Genomic DNA, 26,604 nt, shown 5'->3' on the forward strand with positions numbered 1-26,604 from the left:
GCAAAACTGGTACGAAAACAGTTCTAACAGAAACGACAACACTGACCACTGTGTGGAGGCCGTGTGGTGGTCTGCGCTCACGCACGACGAGCACCGCTCGACAAAGGCCTCCGTCGATCGAGATATAAGAACGCAAAAAAACTGGCACTGTCGGAAGAAGACTCGAGTCGCTACGGAACGCACGTAGAGCGGGTAGTACGTGGGCGTGCGACCCTGCACGCTGACCCGAGTGGTGTGCACGTGCCACGCAGTCGTAGGAAGTCGCGGCAGGTAGACGAGTCGACGCGACACGGCGGCGGAAAGGGCGTTCCGCATTTGGGCGTGGCCGCAGCCGCAGCCGCACCGCGAACGGAGCTGCACGGTCCGTTCACGTGAGGACGCGGACTGCTCGACTGACAGGGAGCAGGCTCGAGTGTCGCGCCTCGTCAGCGACAGCAGCGTCCACAGCCGTCTCCATCTTGTCTGAAGAACACCCGCCTCGTCGACAGGCCGGCTACACCGCTAGATCGTAATACAATGGTAATTTGGCAGCTCGTAGATCAGTGACTCGATGTGGAACTTGTATACCCGATGTAACTTGTGGACACTATCCCCCCGTCCCAGATGAGGCTACTATCAACACTCTCAGCAGACTTTCACTGTATTTCCGTCGTGTCTCCTGGTGGCAGAAACAGATAAATGAAATGAAATGATCGTATGGCATTGTTGGTCGGGAGGCCCCATGCGGGGAAGTTCGGTCGCCGTATTGCAAGTCCTTTTTAGAGAGAGAGAGACAGGAGTTTGAATAAACGACACTGTATAGCGGCGAGGGAAACGTGACCGACAGTGATACCGGCCACAAGCGTTACACAACGAGAACACTCATTGGATGTACACAGACGTGCACTTGGCGGGTGTTCGAGAAGGATGGTGGCTGTGGCACTGACAACATGGACCGTCACCGTACTGCAGAAGAAAACTGTGTCGTGGTGGGCAGAGCGTCGGACTGGAGCCACGGCCAGGGACGGACGCGGCACCTCTGGTTCTGCTTCCAGGGGACACGGCCACTGAGTGACCGCTCTGGCGAGCTCGTACCGTGGTTCTGCATACCGAGTGTCGAGCTCTACCTAGGGGACGAGTATTGCAGCAACTACTCTTAGAACACCGAGAGGCCGATATGAACAGACTTGCCGTATCACACGTGTCAGTGTCTTCGGCTGCTTCTTTGTATACTCGACAATCGAGAAACGTAGCTGTTTACTTCAGTCACAGCAGAGGAGAGCTACAAAGGTGCGTGTAATTCAGCTTTAATCAAAGTCATATGTGACTGTGTGTGTTACTTCAAGAGACTGTTGCCTCTGGCCACTTGCGTGTACGACAGGAGAACACAACAGACATAGTCAAACTGTGCGCTAAAATGGTGTTCGTCACAATTTGTCGTCATCCGGACTGATTTCTCACCCTGCAGCTGACTGTACACTTGCTGTCAGGTTAAGGGTCCGGTCACACACGATCGGACCGTGTCCCTACCGAGACACGGCCCAACACCGGTCTTCAGTGGGAGGGCGAAATCTGCCACTGAAAGGAACAAATGCAACGTCAGCGAGCATAGAGCGTGCCGGCCGCCATTTGTCGTGTTTAATGTTCAATGTTCAAATGTGCGTGAATTCCTGTGGGACCAAACGGCTGAGCTCATCGTTGCCTAGACGACTCACACACTACTTAAACTAACTTGTGCTAAGGACAACACACAAACACCGTGCCCGAGGGGCGACTCGAACCTCCGGCGGCAGTCCGTGACACGGCGCCTCAAACCGCGCGGCCAGTCCGTGAGGGGCGAGGCGGCGGTCCAACTGTTCTGTAGACTGTGCAACCGTGCGAGACTGTTTTCTCTTAACGAAATGGATATGGACAGACTAGTACAAGTGCTTTACGACCAGATAAACGAGAAATACCGGAATGCCGAGCACAAAGACAGAGTCTGGAAGAAAACTGCAACAATTTTGCAAGCCACTTCTTAATACCCGAAAGCGATTTATTTGCTTTTTATTTTGTAAACAAATAAAACTTTTTGCTTCGTGTCATCTCTGTGTCAGCGAGTCGAGGTATTCTTCTTGCCATTCCACACTCCCTTGTGGAGATTTGAGGAAGTTTTTTAGTCGGTCTCGTACAGCAGATACAGCCCCTGCTGATTTCACACGAATTCGACGTAGGTTTCGAAGACTTTCACAAATAGAAACAGAGACGGCGAGTTCCGAGTCACTACGAGGAACGACAGAAGCGCGGGCAACCCTCGGTTACGCCCGCACGTGTGTCACCGCACCTTAAAATCGAGAACCGGACAGAGACTCGAACACGGGACCTCCTACCTCGCGGCCACTGTAGGAAGTGAAGCTACGAGGGCGGGTGGTGGGCCGAGCTCAGCCGCCAGCGCCGTTTTAGTGTCGGAGGAAATCTCAATACATCGTCGTGTTTCATAATGTTAATGACACAAAGTGATCTGGAAGAAAACCCTAAATGCACCCCCTACACAAAATAGCCAGCAGCAGCGAGAACACGCCACACAGTAGGAAATGGCGAACGTGTTTCGGTCAGCACGAGCCCGTACGGACGGCTTTCGGCGAAGGACGGCGGCTGTTAGGTGGCGGCGTCTGCGCAGCAACAGCCCTGCTCACCGGAAGCGTGCGCTGGCTGCCGACAGAGGCGTGCGTGGCCGGCTGGCGTGGCGCGCCGACAGCCCTCGGTCCTGGCAGCTGCGGCCCCCGGCACAGGCGACCAAAACTAAACTTTGTTTTTGCTTATACTCGTGTAAGGCGGCCGTCACACCGCCACGTCATGCCGTGCTCGTAGACATATAGTTTAGACCAGTACATTCTAATCTGCATGCAGTCGCTTTCGGGAAAGCATTCAGTACAGCTAACTGCAGTACAGAAATTTATTTCCGTTTAAGAGATTAGGGCACAGTGTTTCTTTATTCTCGTCCTAATATTTTGCGTACATACTAACTTGTGATCTTGTATCTATTTTGCACACTGTAATACGGCAAGGGACTGCGCTTGTCGTAAGCGGACACAAGGAGAATTGGTTGCTGGAAGCAGCGTTGGCTACCGTCTACATGCTTCTGGCCTATGCTCCAATTTGCGGCAACATCGGGGCACTGGGCAGGAGAGCTGCGACGCCTCTGGTGATCGGGCTGTCGCTGCATCTGACAGGACGTCCTCACTCGAGAGTGGGTGGCAGACAGTGGCGCGAGCGCGTGTCACCGGGCGGAGCAAGTTCCGCGGCTGGCTCCCTACGCCTTAGCAAAAGGTACGAGGTGCTATCCCGTGTCTGAGCCGGCACGGGATGCCCGTCCTGTTGCGCTGATTTCCCTGCCCAGTCCGGACGAGGGTCTGGGGTCTCCGGTGTCACGCAGGTGACGGAGCCCCTCGGGGAAATAGCTGGGAAGAGAGAGAATGCCAGTGCGTACCCACGTAGTGGCACACGCCGGCACGAATGACGTCTGCCGCTTGGGTTCTGAGCGCATCCTCGGCTCCTTTCCACTGGTGACTGATTTGGTGGAGGCAACTAGCGTCGTGCGCGGGGTGCAGGCTAAGGTGAATGCATCTGTAGCGGTCCTCTGGTTTGGAGCAGAGTGGAAGGTCTAAACCACAGAGACAGACGGCTCTGGGAATTTCTCGACCTCCGCTATGGGTTACACAACTGCAAGTGCTGCCTTAACGTGTGGGGTGTGCACTGCACACAGAAAGCGGCTACCAGGCTAGCGGAGTACGTGTGGCGTGCACGTGGAAATTCTTTAGATTAGAGAAACCCTCCCTTCGGATTAAAGGCGATTTCCCTGATAAATTAGTCACAAAGTCCTCAGAGAACGTTCGCCGTCGCAGATCAGAGATAGAAAAGATTAATATGATATTAGTAAACTGCACGAACATCCAAGTAAATGTCCCATAATAATTACTGCTTACTGAAGATTATAATCCACATATAGTATTAGGAACAGAAAGTTGGTTGGAACCAGGCGTTAATGACAACGAAATCCCAAGTTCATTAAGTTCTTACTGCAATATTTATCGCACGGATAAGTTAGGCGCTAATGGTGGCGGAGTGTTTACTGCAGTACAGACTTCGATAGAATCCAGCGAGGTTATAACCGATTCCGCTGGTGAATTAATCTGGGTAAAGCTAAGTATCAAAGAGCGGCCAAAAATGGTAATCGGGTGCTTCTACTGACGGCCTGGGTCAGGAGCTATAGTGGTAGAGCGCTTCAGACAGAACTTGCAGAATATCGTTAGTAATTTTCCTGATCGTGCTGTTGCAATAAGGGACGACTTTAACTTGCCAGGTGTAGATTGGGAGTGTCCTGGTGCCAGAGACAGGGATTCGAGTGACAGTCTTCTGGATGCCTTGCCCGAAAATTACTTTGAGCAGATAGTTATAGAACCAACTCGCGAGGGTCCTGGCAACAGACACACCTGAACATATCGAATCAATTAAGGCAGACGAAGGTGATCATAAGGCTATGATAGCATCTATGACAAAGGCTCTGACACAGAATGTTTTGCTTATCAACAGCGACAGGATACAAATTTCAGAGTATCTGAGTAGTCAGCATCAAATGGGGGACGAAGATACGGAAAACAATTGGAAAGAATTCAAAGGGATCGTGCAACATGTCGTAGACAAGTATGTTCCGAGTAATGTACCGTTGACGTCAATCTGTTGTAGAATTATGAAACATGGTTTATGCTCAAGAATTATGACGTTCTACGAAACTCAGCTCGCTCTGTTTCTCCGTGAGATTGTGCAAATTTATATAAAAATATATAATATAATTAATTAAACAAATTGATTTTTTCGCTCTTTTATCATGTTGATTCCTTATAGGTTTTTAAGCGAATTCAACGTCTTTCACTTTTAACTTACAGCGATTCCTGTATTCGCTTTGGTGTTGAGATTTACACAATTTGGTTAAATGGTTCTCCTTCCGCCATAATTAGTTCTCATTCTTGACAGTGTGTACAATACTGATTCTTAATCAGACTTCTGATGCAGGCAGCTACAGTGACATGACATTGGGATAATGCGCGGAAGAAAAGAAAACTTTCGTGGTTTTGCACAAAAACAAACTCTCAGACTTCATATTTTCACAAAATTATTATTCAGACAACATACTGTACCACAAGAAATACGTCTTCTTGCCACGAGAACTAAAGACAGAGTCTCTCTCATAAATGTCAAAAAAAAAAAAAAAAAAAACCTTTCCATAATTTGTAGCAAAATATCTCTCTGCCGACGCTTACAGTGGCCGCGCTAGCGTTTATTGTCATTGGCAATAACTTTTATCGTAGCGTGTCGGGGCTTTCCCTTTATGTACCCATACAAGATCCGCAGTACGGCAGGCAATGGCGCTCAGGTTGGCGCCGTGTTCCTTGTTTCAGGAAGGCACTTGACGCAGTTCCGCACTGCCGTTTAGTGAAAAAAATAGGAGCTTATCGAGTATCGGAGCAGAATTGCGAGTGGATTCAAAACTTTCTTGCAGGCAGAACTCAACAGGTAGCTCTTAACGGAACAAAATCGACAGACGTAAAGGTAATTTCCAGAGTATCCCTAAGGAAGTGTGACAGGACCGTAACTACTTACAATATATATATATATATATATATATATATATATATATATATATATATATATATATATATATATATATATATGATCTAGTAGAGAGCGTCGGATGCTCTCTAAGGCTGTTCGCAGATGATGCAGTAATCTGTAACAAAGTAGCAACGCCACAAGATTGTAAGACAAGTCCGAAAGAACAGACACAATATCCATATACGTATATAAATGGTTCAAATGGCTCTGAGCACTGTGGGATTTAACTTCTGAGGTCATCAGTCCCCTAGAACTTAGAACTACGTAAACCTAACTAACCTAAGGACATCACACAACACCCAGTCATCACGTATACGTATATACGTATATAGTTCTGGCAACACCGGCCATGACCTCCTTCTTCTGTGCGGATGCACACATATTCCCCGCCCTCTTACGGGACTTGGTGAGAATGCCTTCCACGAGTAATGAGTGTGTTGGTGTTGGACCCTACGAATGCAGTGTGTGGAAGGTGAGAATATGGGTCTCGCGGGAGGCGTGCCAGAGATAAATCCCTGCAGTCGCGCTATCCTCTGTGCCCTCGGTGGCTCAGATGGATAGAGCGTCTGCCCTGTAAGCAGGAGATCCCGGGTTCGAGTCCCGGAGCTGAAGGTATTAATACAATTCTAATCTCGTTCTAGACGGCTGTAGGTCATCAATGGTGTCTGTTCTTTCGGACATGTCCGAAAGAACAGACACCATATCCATATGAGTATAAACTTATTATATCTCCAGAGCTTATTCGTTAGTTGGAACGCTGGCACACGAATTCTATGCTGCAAGATTTTAACGCCTTGTCGAGCGATGGGATAAGTGTTCAAATTTACAATGGGAGTATGTTGAAAAGGAAAATAAATTTCAGGCTGGTACACCTGGCTCTATGCCAGTTTGCGAGCTGTTTGTCGACCCACCCTCGTAGCGATGTCAGCACTGGTTGGTCGATGTGCTTTGTATCTTCTCAGCGCATTAATCACGCTCTCCGAGGTCGTGAATCGAGACTGAAGCAGCTTCTGCTCAGACTGTGAATGCCCCCTGTGATGATATAGCTGAGTGGCCCCTCACAGCTCTGTCAAGGCTCCTTTGCGCCCGGCACTGCTTCCTTGTGCTGGAGTCTTGTTAGGACCGCGCAGCTTCATTGGTAAGAGACACGTTTCGTTGCTGAATGATTTATTCAATAATAAATCCTGAGTTTCAGGTAGCTGGGCAACGACATAACTGATCCTTATCCTTTCAGGCAGTAGCAGACGCAGCAACAGGGAAGTAACCGCTTTTGTGGCATTTACGAGTTCCTAACCAGGAGCTAATTTTATTATATCATCTGTGTTCTTTAATAGTCTTCTTTCTTGAGTTTCTGCATGTAAATTTTATATCTAATAGCCACTGTTCTCACGTTTTCGTTTGCGTCGGAAAGTACACCGATTTTGTGACATATTACAAGTTCTTAATCACGGTCGAATTATTTAGTTTCACCTGAGTGCTTCGGTAGTTAGGTTTTTCAATCTCTGTGTATTATTAGACACAGTTCCTGCGTTTTCGTCAGGGTCTACAGTAGAGTTGCGCAGCACGTGCCGATAGTCCGTTTATTGCATTGCTTAGTTTTCCACGGTCTTTAGAATGGACAGGGACTGCGATTTTTGTGTGCCGATGCGAGCCGAGTTGGTGGCACTTCGCTCTCAGCTTCAGGCTGTGATGGCTTCGGTTACACAGCTTGAGGCTGCAGTGGATGGGCACCACTGTAGCGGGCCGGCCGTGAAGATCCAACGGACGTCCAGCACTGCCGAGTCCTGCGAGCGGCGGCCAGCCCAGTTACTGCTCGGACTGAGGCTCACCCCTCACCCGTGGTCGAGTGGGAGGTCGGCCCTGGGCGAAGCAGCTGGCGAAAGACTTCCCAGGCGGCTGCACGTAAGGCCTCCCCGGTTTGTCTGACAAACAGGTTCCAGGTGCTGTCTGTGGCTGACACTGTCGCTGAGCCACATGCTGTCGCCTGTCCTGTTTCAGAGGAAACCTCTCAGCCTCCAAGATCCGGGCAGTCGCAGAGGGTGGGATTATTGGTAGTTGGGAGCTCCAGCGGTAGGCGCGTTATGGTGCCCCTTAGGGACATGGCTGACAAGAAGGGTAAGAAAACCAATGTGCACTCCGTGTGCATACCGGGTGGAGTCATTCCAGATGTGGAACGGGTCCTCCCGGACGCCATGAAGAGCACCGGGTGCAGCCAACTGCAGGTGGTAGCTCACGTCGGTACCAATGATGTGTGTGTGTGTGTGTGTGTGTGTGTCACTTTGGATCAGAAGACATTCTCTCTGGCTTCGAGCGGCTAACAGAAGTGGTAAAGGCTGCCAGTCTTGCTTGCGAGATGAAAGCAGAGCTGACCATTTGCAGCATAGTGGAAAGGACAGATTGCGGACCTCTGGTACAGAGCCGAGTGGTCTGAATCAGAGGCTCAGACTGTTCTGTGACCGTGTAGGCTGCGGATTCCTCGACTTGCGCCAAAGGGTGGTTGGGTTTCGGGTTCCGCTGAATAGGTCAGGTGTCCACTATACGCAGGAGGCGGCTACACGGGTAGCAGGGGCTGTGTGGCGTGGACTGGGCGGTTTTTCAGGTTAGAGGGTCTCGGAAAAACACAAGAAGGGCTTCAGTCTCAAACGGTGGAGACTGAACACAGGAAGAACGTAGACACAGGAACCACTGGTATAACAGTTGTAAAATGTCGTAGCTGTGTTGGGAAAGTACCAGAGCTCCAAGCTCTAATAGAAAGTACTGATGCTCAAATCGTTATAGGCACTGAAAGCTGGCTAAAGCCGGATATAAGCTCAGCCGAAATTTTTGCGAAGAAGGATAGGCTACACACGGATGGCGGTGGCGTACTTGTTGCTATTAGTAGTAGTTTAACTTGTCGCGAAATTGAAGTGGATACTTCCTGTGAGTTAGTATGGGCAGAGGTCATTGCTGCCAACAGGAATAAAATAATAATTGGATTCTTTTACCGACCTCCCAATTCAGATAATACAGTTGCTGACAGGTTCAAAGAAAACTTGAGTTTGATTTCAAACACGTCCCCGACTCATACAATAATAGTTGGTGGTGACTTTAATTTACCCTCGATATGTTGGCGAAAATACATGTTTAATTCCGGAGGTACGCAAAAAATATCATCAGAAATTGTGCTAAACTCATTCTCTGAAAATTATTTCCAGCAGTTAGTTCATCAGCCCACGCGAATAGTAAACGGTTGTGGAAACACACTTGACCTCTTAACAACAAATAATCCTGAGTTAATACCGAGCATCCAAACCGACTCAGGGATTAGTGAACACAGGGTTATCGTAGCGAGATTGAATATTGTAATCCCCAAATTCTAGAAAAATAAGCGAAAAATATACCTATTCAAAAAAGAAGATAAAAAATTCACTTGCAGCCTTCCTAAGAAACAATCTCCACTCATTCCAAATTAATAATATAAGTGTAGACAAGATGTGGCTTACATTCAAAGAAATAGTATCGGCAGCAATTGAGAGATTTATACGAAATAAATTAACAAACGACGGAGGTGATCCTCCTTGGTACACAAAACGGGTTTGAACACTGTTGCAGAAACAACGAAACAAACATGACAAATTTAAACAGACGCAAAATCCCCAACATTGGCGATGTTTTAAAGCAGCTCGAGATATAGCGCGGACTTCAATGCGAGATGCTTATAACAGTTTCCACAACGAAACTTTGTCTCGAAACCTGGCAGAAAATCCAAAGAGATTCTGGTCGTATGTGAAGTATGCTAGCGGCAAGAAACAATCAATGCCTTCTCTGCGCGATAGCAATGGAGATACTATCGAAGACAGTGCTACCAAAGCAGAGTTACTAAACACAGCCTTCCGAAACGCCTTCACAAAAGAAGTAAATATTCCAGAATTCGAATCGAGAACAGCTGCCAACATGAGTTCAAAAATGGTTCAAATGGCTCTGAGAACTATGGGACTTAACATCTATGGTCATCAGTACCCTAGAGCTTAGAACCACTTAAACCCAACTAACCTAAGGACATCACACAACACCCAGTCATCACGAGGCATAGAAAACCCCTGACCCCGCCGGGAATCGAACCCGAGAACCCGAGCGTGGGAAGCGAGAACGCTACCGCACGACCACGAGCTGCGGACCCAACATGAGTAACGTAGAAGTAAATATCCTCGGAGTAGTGAAGCAACTTAAATCACTTAATGAAAGCAAGTCTTCTGGTCCAGACTGTATACCAATTAAGTTCCTTTCGGAGTATGCTGATGCATTAGCTCCATATTTAACAATCATATACAACCATTCGCTCGACGAAAGATCCGTGTCCAAAGACTGTAAAGTTGCACAGGTCACACCAACATTCAAGAAAGGTAGTAGGAGTAATCCACTACATTAAAGGCCCATATCGTTAACGTCGATATGCAGCAGGATTTTGGAACATATATTGTGTTCGAACTGTTATAGGCCTTTTGCTGTTCCTAATCAATATAAACGATTTGGGAGACAATCTGTGCAGTGGTCTTCGGTTGCTTGCAGATGACGTTTATTGACTAATAAAATCATCAGAAGATCAAAACAAACTGCAAAACGATTAGAAAAAATATCTGAATGGTGGGAATAGTGGCAGTTGACCTTAAATAACGAAAAGTGTGAGGTCATCCACATGAGTGTTGAAAGGAACTCGTTAAACTTGGGTTACAGGATAAATCATTATAATCTAAAAGCCGTAAATTCAGCAAAATACATAGGTATTACAATTACGAAGAACTTACATTGGAAGGAACACATAGAAAATGTTGTGGGGAAGGCTAACCAAAGGCTGCGTTTTATTGGCTGTACACTTAGAAAATGTAACAGAGCTGCTAAGGAGACTGCTTACACTACGCTTGTCCGTCCTCTTTTAGAAGACTGCTGCGCGGTGTGCGATCCTTACCAGGTAGGACTGACGGAGTACATCGAAAAAGTTCAAAGAAAGGCAGCACGTTTTGTATTATCGCGAAATATGGGAGAGAGTGTCACAGAAATGATACAGGATTTGGGCTGGACATCATTAAGAGAAAAGCGGTTTTCGTTGCGACGGAATCTTCTCACGAAATTCCAATCACCAACTTTCTCCTCCGAATGCGAAAACAATTTGTTGACATTGACCTACATAGGGAGGAACGATCACAGATATAGGTGTTCATTCTTTTCGCGCTATGTGAGATTGGAATAATAGAGAACTGTGAAGGTGGTTCGTCCGCAGCTCGCGGTCGTGCGGTCGCTTCCCACGCCCGGGTTCCCGGGTTCGATCCCCGGCGGGATCACTACTTACAAAGCTAGTATACCAAACTCGGGAGTACGTGACACTTGTACTGAATGTTAAGAAAATCGCAATAGGGCTGCTGCCCGGACTCTAGCGAGACACGAAAGTAAAGACGTCTGCAGTCCCTCAGTTAGCGGAGACGCGCGCTGGACACGCCGGGCAAGTAACCACGGCTCCGTACGGCTGCACCCGCGGCCCGTCAGTAGAGCTAGCTATTGCGGCTGCGGCTTGTAATTTCTGTGTCCTCGATCTACGTCTGCCTTTGCGTCACTTTGTGCTGTGGGCGTCAGAGATACAGAACGACCTTGTCGGAAACTGCCTGATGCTTTAAACTTTGTCTTTATTGTCGAAATGGGCTTTACGTGTTATTTTATACTGAAGAATGTAAAGAGCACTGGACAGAGGCAGCTCGTGAAAGAGCCACCGCACGACGCCCCACATTTACTGTTGCCTTAAAAGGTCATACAGCCCACGGCGGTATCTCAAAAGCATTGCGGTATTATTTTACAGAATTGCTTGTTTGGTATGTTCAAGCTGTAAATGAAACTTTCCTTTTATAACACAGAAATAGAATTAAAGGCACCGCAATATTCAGACAATTTGAATTAAGGCATCGCAATATTCAGACAATTTGAAGTTGGCTTTTAGTGAGAAAACTGCATTCCATCCGTATACATATAATAAGTTAGAAGCAATTAATAACACAAAATGTAAATAACAGGCCCCATGTTTTGTGACTGTAATTTTTTTGCCCTTTCCGTGCGGCGCACTCCTGTGCCAACTCTTCGTCCAAGAGCAGCACGTAAGTCCAACGTCCTCAGTTATTCGTTGTATGTACTCCGGTCTCCGGCTTCCCTTACAGGTTTCATCCCCTTCAGCCCCCTGTCGTATCACGTCATTCTCTGACCCTCCTTCTCGTCACAGTTTTTTACACATTTCTTTCCTCGCCGATTCTGCTGATAAACACTGTAAGGGAACACCTTTTCACCCGTAGTTTTTATGCGATTTCCTTCGCAAGCGTTATCTTTTTCGTCTCCTAGGTAATCCTGATAGTTTCTCGTAGCACACAAATGAAATATAATTTAAGTAAAATATTTTCGAACAATGTTGGTAAAGTGTAAGCACTATTAAAATGGATTTTGTTTCGTTTTTCGTGCCGCAAGATTAGCAGATTGGCGACGTTTTACTGAAGCTCGGTACTTTGTGCAGACTCCAGTGTCTCGAAATACAATAGAAAATCCAAAGAGATTCTCGTCGCACGTAAAGTACACCAGCCCAAGACACGACCAGCGTATTCACTGCGCGATATCTACGGTAATATTACCGACGAGAGCGTCACTAAAGCGGAGTAACTAAACTTAGTTTTCCGAAATTCTTTCGCCAAAGAAAACGACGTAAATACTTCAGAATTCGAACCAAGAACAGCTACAAACATGAGTAACTTACATGTAGATGTCCAAGCTGTAGCGAAGCAGCTTAAATAACTCAATAAAAACATGTCTTCCGGTCCAGATAGTACACCGTTTAGGTTCCTTTCAAGAGTATGCTGATGCAATAGCCCCGTAGTTAGCAAATGTATAAAACCGGTCGCTCGAAGGAAGACCCGTACTCAGAGACTGGAAAGTTGCACGGGTCACACCGACACTCAAGAAAAGAAGTAGAAGTAACTCTACGAACGAAATTACTGTCGTCAATTTGCAACAGGATTCATCGAACATACACGGTGTTTCAACATTATGAATCACCTTCAAGAAAACGTTCTATTGACAGATAGCACGTATTTTGAAAATATCGTTGTTGTGATAAACACAAGCAGCTGTCTATTCGCAGCAAATCTAGAAGTATGGAATCGATGTGATATCCGGTGTAGGTGGCACTCTTTATTCGCAGTAATGAGTGCTACCTGTAACGGACATCACATTGATTCCATATTTCCAGATAAATTGCTTGCCTATGGAGCATCGCCTCAGTTTTGCGACTGGATTCGTGAATTTCTTTCACACAGGTCACAGTTGGTATTAACTGACGATTGCCATCGAGTAACAGTGACACGTAGTGTTCCCCAAGAAAATGTTATATCAGCTCTTTCTGAACCATACACATGATTTTGGAGAGAATGTGAGCACTCTTCTTGGACAGTTTGAGATTACAGTCATTTACCGTATGGTAAAGCCACCAAAAGTTAAAACCAATTCAAAAATGATTTAGGCTAAATATCAGTTAAGTGGCAAAAGTGGCAATCGTCTTTGAATAAGTAAGACTGTGAGGTCATCCACATTATATTTCGGTTACACAATAAATCACACAAATTTAAAAGCTTTCATTCAACTAAATACCTAGGAAGTACAATTATGAAGAACGTAAATTGGAACGATCAGATGGATAAAGACTGTGTTTTACAGGCAGAACATTTAGAAGACGCCATAGATCTACTAAAGAGACTGCCTACACTACGCTTGTCCGTCCCCTGTGCGGCGTGGGATCCTTACCAGATAGGACTGACAGAGTGCATAGAGGAAGTTCAAAGAAGTGAACTCGGTTTGTATGACCACAAAATAGAGAAGAGAGCGTCGCGAATATATTAAGCGAGTTGTGGTGGCAACCATTAAAATAAAGGCGTACTTCGTTGCGGTGAGATCTTTCGACGAATTTCAGTCACCAACTTGCTTCTCTTAACGTAAAAATATTTTAGTGTCGCCAACGTACATGGGGAGAATGACCATCGTATTAAAATAAGAGAAATCAGAGCTCGTACAAAAATATTTAAGCGTTTATTTTTCCCAAGCGCTGTTCGTGAGTGGAACGGTGGAGAAATTGTCTGAAGGTGGTTTCAAGAAGACTCTGCGAAGCACTTAAGTGTGAATTACAGAATAGTTGTGTGGCTATAGAGGAAGTCTGATACACACTAACAACTCTCTTCTTTTATCTTATCAGTCCATCTAATTTTTTACATCCTTCTATGCACTAGAGTTGAAATGCTTTGAGATTTCATACAATGGATGACTCGCCGCCATCCAATGCTGCGCTCGACACGAACATTCTCAGAAATTTCTCGCTCAAATACGTGATACGTGGGTGTGACTCGTTGTGTCCAGGACTGCCCTCACTGGCGCACGTGCTGGTCTCGCTTCGTCCGGCACGCGCAGTTCTCCTTCCTTCAACGAGCCTACTTCGTGGTCCCCAGTTTTGACGTATCGCATCTGCTACTCCTAGTTACTGTCGCTTTTTCTTCTGTTTGCATTGTGTGCTCACTAAAGTTAGTGTTGATTGCTTTTAGTAGGCCCTGCAACTGTCCCTCGCTTTCACTGGCGGTTGCAATGTCGCCGGCGACTCGTAACACTGGCGTCCGACAACAACGGCCGAGTGCCGGCCACTTCTGTGGCGCCGGGCCTGCGACGCCGAGGAAAACAAACCGACAGCCAAGCGAGCCCGACATTGTCGACGAGACACGCTTACTTAGTGGCGGCCTCTCGAAGCACGAAAGCGGGACATTCAGACACGAGTCTTAGAGCTAGGAGCAAATCGTAGTAGAACGCGTGGCCAAATAGTTTCCACTAAATGAGCTTTCCACCTGTACACTTTGGTGTCTTTAACGTGTTCAAAAAGGGTTCAAATGGCTCTGAGCACTATGGGACTTAACTGCTGAGGTCTTCAGTCCCCTAGACTTACAACTACTTAAGCCTAACTAACCTAAGGACATGACACACATCCATGCCCGAGGTAGGATTCGAACCAGCGCCCGTAGCGGTCGCACGGTTCCAGACTGTAGCGCCTAGAACCGCTCGGCCACACTGGCCTGCCTTTAACGTGTCTGTCTCGCACTTGCGGTAATTCACATTTGGTAACTTCCAAACGGTTAGCACGCACTTACTTGGCATTTTTAACTGAAAAGAGCGACGTCATGTAGCAGTTACAGGAGTGTAGGAAAATTGATGGCACCCTAACATCGAGCGAGGTGGCGCAGTGGCTAGCACACTGGACTCCCATTCGGGAGGACGACGGTTCAATCCCGCGTCCGACCATCCTGATTTAGGTTTTCCGTGATTTCCCTAAATCGCTCCAGGCTAATGCCGGGATGGATCCCACGAAAGGGCACGGCCGACTTCGTACCGCAGCCTTCCCCAATCCGATAAGACCGATGACCGCACTGTCTGGTCTCCTCCCCCAAACAACCCACCAACCCTACGGATCTCCGGCAGCCTAACAGCCAATGAACGTAGGCAATCGAGATGACGTGAGCGCGTTCTTTAAAATTACACGACTTTGGTAGCTCCCTCATTATTCATTCTTAGGTACGCTATACGTAAAAATGTGGTCTGCGAAACTACTCACACGGGACGAGATGGTGGCTGCGACCGGCTGTGGAGCCGGCGAGCGTGCGCCGCGGCGCGGCGGCCCGATTGGTGCACTGCCACTCACCTCTCGCGGCCCGCAACGTTGGCAGCACTGAGCGACAGGTGGCTCGGCTCGCACTGCTTATCTGCCGCCTTATCTGCGCAGATGCCGGCGACGCCCAGTTCCGCGTACCGGTCGATTGGACAGCACCCTATGGCCACGCTCGCAAATTGCTTTGTAACGGCAGAAGTCTAGCCACCGTTTTTCCTGTTCCAAAACGCTTCTTCATTCTTGTCAAAAGTCTACCAAAAGTCACTCATCACATCAAATGTATAAATGGAACACAGTACTAGATGTGTGCACAAGCTTTTGTGTAATCCTGACGCAAACACGGCACGTGACTGAAGAGAGCCGCACGCCGTGTGGGTGGTACGTCCCGCCGATAGCACTCGACTGTCTTGTTACGCCTCTGCGCCAGTCCTGCCCACTTCTGATGCAGCAAAAGAGGGCCAGTTCTCGGTTCGATGGGGAAGAGACTTTTGTTCGGCCTGATTCTAGGTTAGGTTAGGTTAGTGTTGTTTAACGTCCCGTCGACAACGAGGTCATTAGAGACGGAGCACTAGCTCGGGTTAGGGAAGGATGGGGAAGGAAATCGGCCGTGCCCTTTGAAAGGAACCATCCCGGCATTTGCCTGAAACGATTTAGGGAAATCACGGAAAACCTAAATCAGGATGGCTGGAGACGGGATTGAACCGTCGTCCTCCCGAATGCGAGTCCAGTGTGCTAACCACTGCGCCACCTCGCTCGGTCAGGCCTGATTCTATTATCCTCTTAAACGTGTGGCGGGCAGAGGCGACTAGACTAACTTCGAGGGTCAGTAATTTTCGAGTAGCGATCTGTGTCATTCAACAACCGTTGCATGGTAACTTCTGAAAGTGAAGCAGTAGTAGAGCGAGCATTAAACAGCCAGTAAAAAAAGCTGATATAAATGCTCTTATCCCTTTTTAACAGATTAGTTTCCACACTGTCCTATCTGATCATGTAAGCGTAGGAAAAGATGTGGAATGATTTCAAAGTGACGGTATCGACGGCAATTCACAAATTAATAAGTGATGGTACTGATCCCCAATGGTATACGAAAAGCGTCAGATCACTGTTGCAGAGGTTTGTGACTTGGCAATCTACCACAACCAATCCACTGTGACGGGTAGCCGAAAGGCACGCGTTTAAGCTCAAGCAGGCTGGCGTGAGGTCTGAAACAGTTAAAGGAGTTGAGTCTAATAAAAAAGTACGTAGCTTTTGGAATACTTAACTTTAATCCATAATTGGTGAACATCGGTCTGACGGTACATGCATCACAAGATAAATGGCAAATGATAATGGCGCCTTGTTAGGTCGTAGCAAATGACGTAGCTGAAGGCTATGCTAACTATCGTCTCGGCAAATGACAGCGTAATTTGTCAGTGAACCATCGCTAGCAAAGTCGGCTGTACAACTGGGGCGAGTGCTAGGTAGTGTCTCTAGACCTGCCGTGTGGCGGCGCTCGGTCTGCTATCACTGATAGTGGCGACACGCGGGTCCGACGTATACTAACGGACCGCGGCCGATTTAAAGGCTACCACCTAGCAAGTGTGGTGTCTGGCGGTGACAACACACAGGGTCAACGAAAAAAGCGTGCCAAATTTAAAAGAACGCAAAATCCTTAAGATTGGCAAAGTTATGCAGAAGTTCGAAATATAGGGCGCATTTCAAAGCGAGATGCTTTTCATAATTTCCACAACGAAACTCTGTCTCGGAATCAGGCAGAAAACCCAAAGAGATTCTGGTCGTACATAAAGCACACCAGTGGCAAGACGCAGTCAATACCTCCACTGCGCGATAACAACGCTGAAGTCACTGATGACAGTGCCACTAAAGCAGAGTTATTAAACACAGTTTTCCGAAACTCCTATACCAAAGGAGACGAAGTAAATATTCCTGAAATCCAATCAAGAACAACTGCCAAGATGAGAATCATAGAAGTAGATATCCTCGGTGTAGCAAAGCACCTTAAATTACTTGATAAAGGCAAGGACTCCGGTCCAGACTGTATATGGTAAAGGGACATATATTCGTGACAAATTTGATATTTTGCTAATTACTTCTGATGTTTCCAGAATGAGATTTTCACTCTGCAGCGGAGTGTGCGCTGTTATGAAACTTCCTGGCAGATTAAAACTGTGTGCCCGACCGAGACTCGAACTCGGGACCTTTGCCTTTCGCGGGCAAGTGCTCTACCATCTGAGCTACCGAAGCACGACTCACGCCCGGTACTCACAGCCTTAATTCTGCCAGTATCTCGTCTGCTACCTTCCAAACTTTACAGAACCTCTCCTGCGACCCTTGCAGAACTAGCACTCCTGAAAGAAAGGGTACTGCGGAGACACTCCGCTGCAGAGTGAAAATCTCATTCTAGAAACATCCCCCAGGCTGTGGCTAAGCCATGTCTCCGCAGTATCCTTTCTTTCAGGAGTGCTAGTTCTGCAAGGTTCGCAGGAGAGCTTCTGTAAAGTTTGGAAGGTAGCAGACGAGAAACTGGCAGAAGTGAGGCTGTGAGGACCACCGTGCTTCCGTAGCTCAGTTGGTAGATCACTTGCCCGCGAAAGGCAAAGGTCCCGAGTTCGAGTCTCGGTCCGGCACACAGTTTTAATCTGCCAGGAAGTTTCGTCTTCATTATTGTTATAACATACTGCTAGGCATTGTTGCTTACGATGTCTGAATGCTCAAACAGTTGTCGCACATATAAACTTCCTCCTCTGCGCCGGAATGCTGGCAGAGCACATGGTATGGTGTTAAGCAAAACGAGCATTGGATCCATTTAGGTCCATTCTTTTTGCGAACATCACCTGAGTGAGATTCATGGCATGTACCCAAAAGCCGATCATCTTCTGTCTCATCTTGCTTGCGTGTGGGTTTTCCGATCTCTGATTTCGATGTGCAGGCTTTTAGTTGCAGTTCTTCATTGAAACACTTCGCTCCTGAATCTTTCTTTATTCTTTCCTGATTCACACTAGGCCTTTTGGATTTTATCGTTGCTGTTGGCAGTGTCAACAAATCGTTTTCCACGTCTTATGCCATAGGCCTATTTTGTGTGGGTTGAACAGGCTTTATTTGTTAGCTGTGAAGGAGCAACAGTCTATCTAGAAATAGCATTTCCGTTGAGGGGATAAATTCCAGTTTTTCTGAAGGCGTTTTGGATATTCTTCGCACAAAAACTCTCAATAAATGTTGAATTTAAAATTCTATGAAAGTTGCTTCTGTTCGGCTTATCAGCCGGATTCTCTTTCATGTATTGGTTCAGTCTTTTGGCCCGAACCTTCAGTGAATTACACACACACACACACACACACACACACACACACACACACACACACATCAAGTGGCTGCAGCGGATGTGATGTGTGGGCAGGAAATGTCAACAAGAAAATTTGATTGGCATTAGCCACTGCTATGACAGCAGTGACAATATGTAATTCGTGGGAATCCATCAGAAGGATGACAGGACGGTGGTATCCACAAAAAAATTGAACCATTCTAGAAACAAATCACTGTTAATCAGCTTTGTGGAAAGAGTTTTCCTAATGAATTTGGAAGACTGTCATGCTTTAGCACATCGCTCCACCGAAATCCTTTGATTGTAATTATAGGTGGAATCCATATTCCATTGGCACAGATACACCCTAAACGTGTATGCGGCTCTCCACGGTCTGCGTTAAGTTCTCTTGTAAACGTATCGCTTTCCTACTGACGCTATGATTTTATTTGCTTTCAGGACATACGATAAACCAATTTCGTCGCAATTCCATAATCGATCAGGCAAGTTCTGAATTTTTAAATCTTCCACCAATTTCTTTAATTTGGAAAAGAAATCACAAATCATCTCTTTGTTTGCCATAGAATCCTTGTAGGTTCTCAAGAATTCGTAAAGTACGAGTGTACCTCGTCTTGTAGCTCAACCACCGCCATTTGTTGGCACTTCCTTTTTCGGAGTTTAAGAAATTTCCACGACCAGCTCGTTTCGCTAATTCGTATGCCACTTTTCTCACCATCATAGCCGGCCGGAGTGGCCGTGCGGTTCTAGGCGCTACAGTCTGGAACCGCGTGACCGCTACGGTCGCAGGTTCGAATCCTGCCTCGGGCATGGATGTGTGTGATGTCCTTAGGTTAGTTAGGTTTAAGTAGTTCTAAGTTCTAGGGGACTGATGACCATAGCAGTTAAATCCCATAGTGCTCAGAGCCATTTGAACCATTTGAGCCATTTCACCATCATAACTGTCAACCCGAAACTGAGTTCTTGCATCTTTATAATGTAGTTTTATAGTTCTGTCTCCAGATCTGGCTGTAGAGCAAATGGTCTTCCTCATTTAGGAGGATCTCGACTGTCTTTCACATTTCTGTTGAGGTAGTCTTTTAATGTGATCCACGGAACATCCATTTGTTTGATGCTTGGTATACAGACACATTATTAACTTTCACTAATTCAGCAGTGGCTAGAAGTTGCTGAATAGTATACCTGTGATATTTGAAGTCTCCTTTGGCATTTTGTACATGACCTGCAATAAATGTAGGCAAGTAATTTCGTAATAATGTAATCGTAGATAGGTAATTAAGTACAGACGTGTAGAACACACTATTACCAATATCATGGCTTTAGTACACTAAGCTGATATCTGGCTTACAATTCATACCATTGCGCAAAATAATGAGAGCATGCAAAAGACACCATCCTGTTGAGTGGAATTTGCTAAGAAATTCATTGTTCCCCTTAAGCATTATCACGCGCAACTTAATCCGCACGAGTACTTGCAATACATTCTTCCGTTCACTGTGTCACTGACAACAACATACCGTAAAATAAATCGCATACCTTCAATAGTTTCCACGCAGTATAAAAAATACACAGACAATGCAATAACCACCACAGTATTTCACGAAACGGCGCGAAGAATGAGAAAAAGGTTTGTATTGCTGACTTTAAGCGTGGTGGGATAGAAACAAGCATATGGTGTCATCTGGTGGGAAGCACAGAACTACCACAATACGGGCCAACCTTCTCCTTACAAAGGGATGTCCGCTGCACACAAGCAAAAAATCATCACGAAAATATCTCCCTTACCCCTACCAGTCAGGCAGGCCCCTTTCAGCGTATGCTATTACAATAGCTCCTTATTTTGCAAATATACACAACCGCTCGCTCATAGAAAGATCCGTACCTAAAAACTGGTTCAAATGGCTCTAAGCACTATGGGACTTAACAGGCAATCATCGTAGGTCGTACCACTCGCTCCTTCCGGCTCCTGGATTTCTCCCTTACCGTCTGCGCCTGTCCTGTCCGCCTCTCCCCCACCCTCACCTACCTTGGCCTCACCATTGACCGTCACCTCACCTGAATCCCTCATCTCCACTCCATCCAATCCAAAGCCCACAACCGCCTCCACAAAGACTCCTCAAACTCCTCTCTGGCCAGACATGGGGGTTGCACCTCTCTGCCATCCTCCACACCTACAAATCCTTAATCCGTCCCATCCTCTGTTATGCCAGTCCTGCCTGGATATCTGCCCCCCCCCCCCCCAAATTCTATAAGTCCCTCCAGATCCTCGAGCGTCATGCACTCCGCCTCGCCTTCCGTGTATGCTTCCCGTCCCCCACGCGGATCCTCTATGATCTCATTCCTTTCCCCCATCTGCTCCTATTCCTCGAACATATCCGCATCCTCTACACCTCCCGCCGTCTTGAACCCCCTCACCCCCTGGTTGCTCCTCTCCTCTCCCATCCCCGCCCCCTGCCACGCCTCCACTGCTGTGTCTCCCCTACCCTCCATCTCTACACCCAACATCTCCTTTCCCAAGGTGCCTTCCATCAACTCCCCCTCCCAGATGATGCCCTCTCTCCCTCCATTTATCCCTCATATCAACTCTGATCCTCACTCCCCCTCCTTTCCTCTGTTCTTTTCCTGGGCTCCCTCTCCCCCCTTCCATCCTCTTTCTTCCCCACCTCCCCTCTCGTTGCCCCCTTCTCACCCCTGAGTCCTTTTACATTTCCCTCTTATGCCGCCTCTCATGCCCTCTCGCCCCTCATTCCCTCGCATCTGCCCTTCTCCCCCTTTATTAGTCCTCTCCCTCCTTGGCCCCCCCCTTTTTTTCGTTTTTTTCCTTCCTCCCTCCTTGTTCTTCCCCCTCCTCCAGGTCCTCACCCCCCCCCCCCCCCATCTGCCTTTGGCTTGGGAGTGTCATCTTTGTGCCGCCACTTTCGTGCAGTGTTCTACAGTGAGTGTTCTACAGTGAGTGTTCTGTGTTGTGTTTTTTGGGAAGTGTAGCGAACGGCCATCATACTGTCGCTGGGTGTGCCTTTTATCTCTTGTGAACAGAAACCAGACTGTCGCCGTGTTTTTTAATTGTGTGTGTTACTTGTCTGATTCCTGTGTCTTTTATTAACGTTGCCAACCCCTTTTGCTTTCTGTTTTAACTTTCCGCATTTTTCCGCCATTTTACATTTGACGTCACCGTTTTATCGCCTGTTTTTCTCGTTTCTTTTCTTCTTCCATTTTTTAAAATAAAAGTCTGTAGGCTGTAGAGCAGCGTACTAATCTGCTGCCAGCCCGCCCCCTTCGGGGGGAATTGAAAATCAATAAAGGAAAAAAATGGGACTTAACATCTGAGGTTTAAGTCCCCTAGACTTAGAACTAATTAATCCTAACTAACCTAAGGACATCACACACATCCATACCCGAGGCAGGACTCGAACCTGCGACCGTAGGAGCACCGCGGTTCCGGACTGGAGCGCCTAGAACCGCTCGGCCACAGCGACCGGCTCTTAAGGACTGGAAAATTGGCCAACTCACACCAATATCCAAAAAGGGAAATAGGAGTAATCCGTTGAATTACAGGCCCATATCACTGACGTCGATTTGCAGTAGGGTTTTGGAAAATATAATGTGTTCGAACATTATAAATTACCTCGAAGAAAACGATTTTTTAACACACAGCACGGATTCAGAAAACATCGTTCTTGTGAAAGACAAGTAGCCCTCTATACTCATGAAGTAATGAGTGCTATTGACAGGGGATGTCAAACTGATTCCATATTTTCAGATTTACAGAAGGCCTTCGACACCGTACCTGACAAGCATCTTCTAATGAGACTGCGTGCCTATGGAACATCACCTCAGTTGTGCGACTGGATTCGTGATTTCCTGTCAGAAAGGTCATAGTTAGTAGTAATAGACGGAAAGTCATCGAGTAAAACAGAAGTAATATCCGGCGATCCCCAAGGAAGTGTTATAGGCTCTCTATTGTTCTTGGTCTATGGTAACGACATAGGAGACAATGTGAGCAGCTCTCTTAGATGAGCTGTCATTTACCGTCTAGTAAAGTCATCAGATAACCAAAACGAATTGCAAAATGATTTAGGTATTTGTATGGTGCGAAAAGTGGTAATTGACCCTGAATAAAGTGTGAAGTTCTTCTCATAAGCACTAAAAGGAATCCGCTAAATTTCGATTACGCGATAAGTCACACAAATCTGAAGGCTACAAATTCAACTAAATACTTAGAGATTACAATTACAAATAACCTAAATTGGAAAGATCACATACATAATGTTGTGGGTAGAGCCAGCCAAAGACTGCGATTTATTGGCAGAACACTTAGAATGTGCAACAGGTCTACTAAAGAGACTGTTTACACCACGCTTGTCCGCCCTATTCTGGAGTATTGCTGTGCGGTGTGGAATATGTATAAGCTGACTGATAACATCTAAAAAGTTCAAAGAACGGCAACACGTTTTTATTTGTCGTGAAATAGGGGAGATAGTGTCACAGACAATTGGAGTGGCACTCATTAAAACAAAGGCGTTTTTCGCTGCGACGGGATCTTCTCATGACATTTCAATCACCAATTTTCTCCTCCGATTGGGAACACATTCTTTTGGTACCCACCCACATAGGGAGAAATCATCATCACGATAAAATAAGAGAAATTAGGGCTAGCACAGAAAAACTTAAGTGTTCGTTTTTCCTGCGCGCCGTTCGAGAGTGGAACAGTAGAGACACAGCTTCAAGGCGGTCCATTGAACCCTCTGCCAGCCACTTTATTGTGAGTAGCAGAGTAATCACGTAGATGTAGATGTAGAAAACATTTGCATTCTGTCCCCGAGCCCGTTTGGCTGCTAGGCTGAACCACAACTAATGCCACATACAGACTACTAAGAACTTTGTAACACCTAAAGTTGGCTAGTTAATGAACACAAAACTAGTTATTGTATAAAATCAGGAGAAGGCGATGCTTCGTGATTAAACGCAGAACTTCTTGCAACGTGGAACTGACAGAACGCGTAAGGACATTGCTGTGCACGTCCGTTCGTTTCAAGTTGCGTTATTCCAGGTTTCGAGACAAGCGTTGCTGTTCAGCGAATGTGTACAATGAAAATAGACGGAGATTGGGGAGTCAAGTAGCCAGCTGGGTCATGGTGTTACGTTGTTGTTGCTGTGGTCTTCAGTCCTGAGACTGGTTTGATGCAGCTCTCCAAGCTACTCTATCCTGTGCAAGCTTCTTCATCTCCCAGCACTTACTGCAACCTACGTCCTTCTGAATCTGCTTAGTGTATTCATCTCTTGGTCTCCCTCTATGATTTTTACCCTCCACACTGCCCTCCAATGCTAAATTTGTGATCCCTTGATGCCTCAGAACATGTCCTAGGCGTGCATAAGGCGTTGTTTAAACCACTCGTTTAAGTATATTGTTTATTTTTTTCTGATATTTCAGTACACCTCGTAATTGACGCTGGTGTTTAAACAATTTCAGACGACGTTAAAGAACTGCGGTACTTTGGTTTTATTCCAACAGCAATAGGAACCGTGTAAATTGACTCTCAGAGGTCGCGCTAAATATACTAGGCGAGTCACAAACTGTTGCCACCAGGAATAACTCCGAAAGTACGATAGGAGCTGAAAAGTTTGTGGCACAAAAGTTGTATGGGACAACGGGGGCCATAATATGACATTTGTTTTTTGTTGCTTGGTGGAGTCGCTCCAGAGATATGAAAGCCAACTTTGCTTTTTAAATAGGATGCTATTGTTATGCACTTCTTTTCTGATAGCGGCTATCGAGACGAATCCAACGATGTATAACAGTAAGATCTTTGAAGGTCAACGAAGGTCACAAAGGTGGCACGAACGTCCATTTACGGAAGGTGTTCGAAGTGATGACAATTGGTATCAAGGCAGTGCTGCAATCTTTTATCATTGATTGAGTGGTATTCCTTATGACATCGCCTGCCGCGGTGGTCTAGCGGTTCTAGGCGCTCAGTCCGGAACCGCGCGACTGCTACGGTCGCAGGTTCGAATCCTGCCTCGGGCATGGGTGTGTGTGATGTCCTTGGGTTAGTTAGGTTCAAGTAGTTCTAAGTTCTAGGGGACTGATGACCAAAGATGTTAAGTCCCATAGTGCTCAGAGCCATTTGCACCTTATGACATCGGCACTTATCGAAGCACATGCTCTGACAATTCTCGCATATCTTCAGGTGTAGTTGCAACGTCTTTATAAACAATGTCTTTTATGAATCCCTCAAGAAAAAGTCAGAGGCGTCAAGTCTGGCGAACGAGCGGCCACGACACATCTCCTACGCGTCCAATCCAACGATTTCGGAATTCTCTCTGCAACTCATTTCTATCCATCAGCGAAAAATGTGGCGAACACCCATCGTGTTGATACCACTTTCTGTTCCTTGTTCCTAAATGTACTTCTTCCAATAACAGACCTAATGTTTCTTGCAGGAATATGGCATACTTCGTACCATTAAGATTTCCTTTGATGAAATAGGGACCTACAGTTCTGCCCTCCAGAATCCCACACCATAATACATTTACCGACTACGGTTTTTGGTGTGCAACTTGCCGCAGCCAAATTGCATGTTATTCAAATTAACATTTCCATAATTCGTGAATGTAGCCTCGCCAGTAAATAAAATGAAATTAATAAATGTGGCATCCCTCTCAATTTCAAGTAGAGCCCTTCGGCAGAACTCAATGCGACGCATACAATCCGTAACAGTTAATTCTTGGTGGAGACCGATATGGTAAGGGTGATATTTATGCCGATGCATAACACGAACAACACTACTCTGGCTCATGCCAGACTCCCTTGAGATTTGACGAGAACTAACACAAGGATCTCGAACCACAGTGGCAAGAGTACTAATTTACATTTCCTCGTTTGTAACTTTCCTTTGCCAGATATGATTCCCATGCGTTAAAGATACAATTGTTCTCAATTTATGGCATACATATTTAGATGTACGGCGTATAGTGTGACTAAGTTGAGGATATCTTTTAGCGTATAAGACTAGCTCTCACTGAATTTTGTTGGCATTCTCCATAAATGAGAAGCATATCGACTTGTTCTTCGAAGGAAGACGTCATTCACACTCGCTTGATTCGACGCTACTAGTCTTACAGTTCCTATTAGTGTTGTATTGCGAAACCGTCGAATGGTGTTTACATGTCAGTGGTACGTAAGATGGATACGCTGTATTCGGCGAATATTTACTATTTGGACGATATGCGAGAGAGAACTGTCAGAGCATGTGCTTCTTTAAGTGCCGAAGTGATAAGGAATAAAACTCAATCCGTGATAAGAAGATTGCAGCACTGCACTGATACCAATGGTCATCACTTCGAACACCTTCTGTAAATAGATGTTTGTGCCACCTTTGTGACCTTCGTTGATCTTGAAAGATCTTACTGTTACACATCATTGGATTTGGCTCGATAGCCGCTATCAGAAAATAAGAATCAAACTACAGCACCCCATAAAAAAAAACCATTTGGCCTTGATATTTCTGACGGGACCCCACCTAGCAACAGAAAAACCAACTTCATAGTATGGCCTCCGTTGTCCCAAGCAACACTCGTCCCACAAACGTTGCAGCTACTATCATAGTTTCGGAGTTACTCTAAATGGGAGGCAACAGTTAGCGACTCACCCCGTACGTGGCGACTGCCGGGATGCGCTACGCGTCTGTTGCAGGGCCCCTCCACACGTGGCAGCGACAGCCCTTCCCGGTCGCCGTCCACCTCCCTGGCGCACTTTCTTTCTTTGTGGCACACAGAGACCTGTTTTCATTGGACACTACCTGCTTCAGCAGTTATTAAAGCTGGTGTTTAAGCGATGTACGGATACTGTTACAGAAGTATGTTGTAGATGTTACAAAATTATGCAAATGCTGCTGCTTCAGAAGGTGTGTCACAGCAAATATTCAGTAACAATTCGGTTCACAAACGGAAT

At 46.4% G+C, this 26,604-nt stretch overlaps 1 protein-coding gene and 1 non-coding gene across 2 annotated transcripts in view; one reads left to right on the top strand and one right to left on the bottom strand.

The window, feature by feature from the left end:
* LOC126456761 (caskin-2) overlaps positions 1-26,604 on the bottom strand; it is a 960,013-nt gene that overhangs the window by 528,020 nt on the left and 405,389 nt on the right. The window lies entirely within an intron of this gene.
* Trnat-ugu (transfer RNA threonine (anticodon UGU)) lies at positions 6,170-6,245 on the top strand. Its single transcript has one exon. It is a non-coding gene; the product is annotated as a tRNA-Thr (tRNA).

The sequence above is a fragment of the Schistocerca serialis genome, chromosome 2 (assembly GCF_023864345.2).
Source record: "Schistocerca serialis cubense isolate TAMUIC-IGC-003099 chromosome 2, iqSchSeri2.2, whole genome shotgun sequence".
Taxonomy (NCBI): domain Eukaryota; kingdom Metazoa; phylum Arthropoda; class Insecta; order Orthoptera; family Acrididae; genus Schistocerca; species Schistocerca serialis.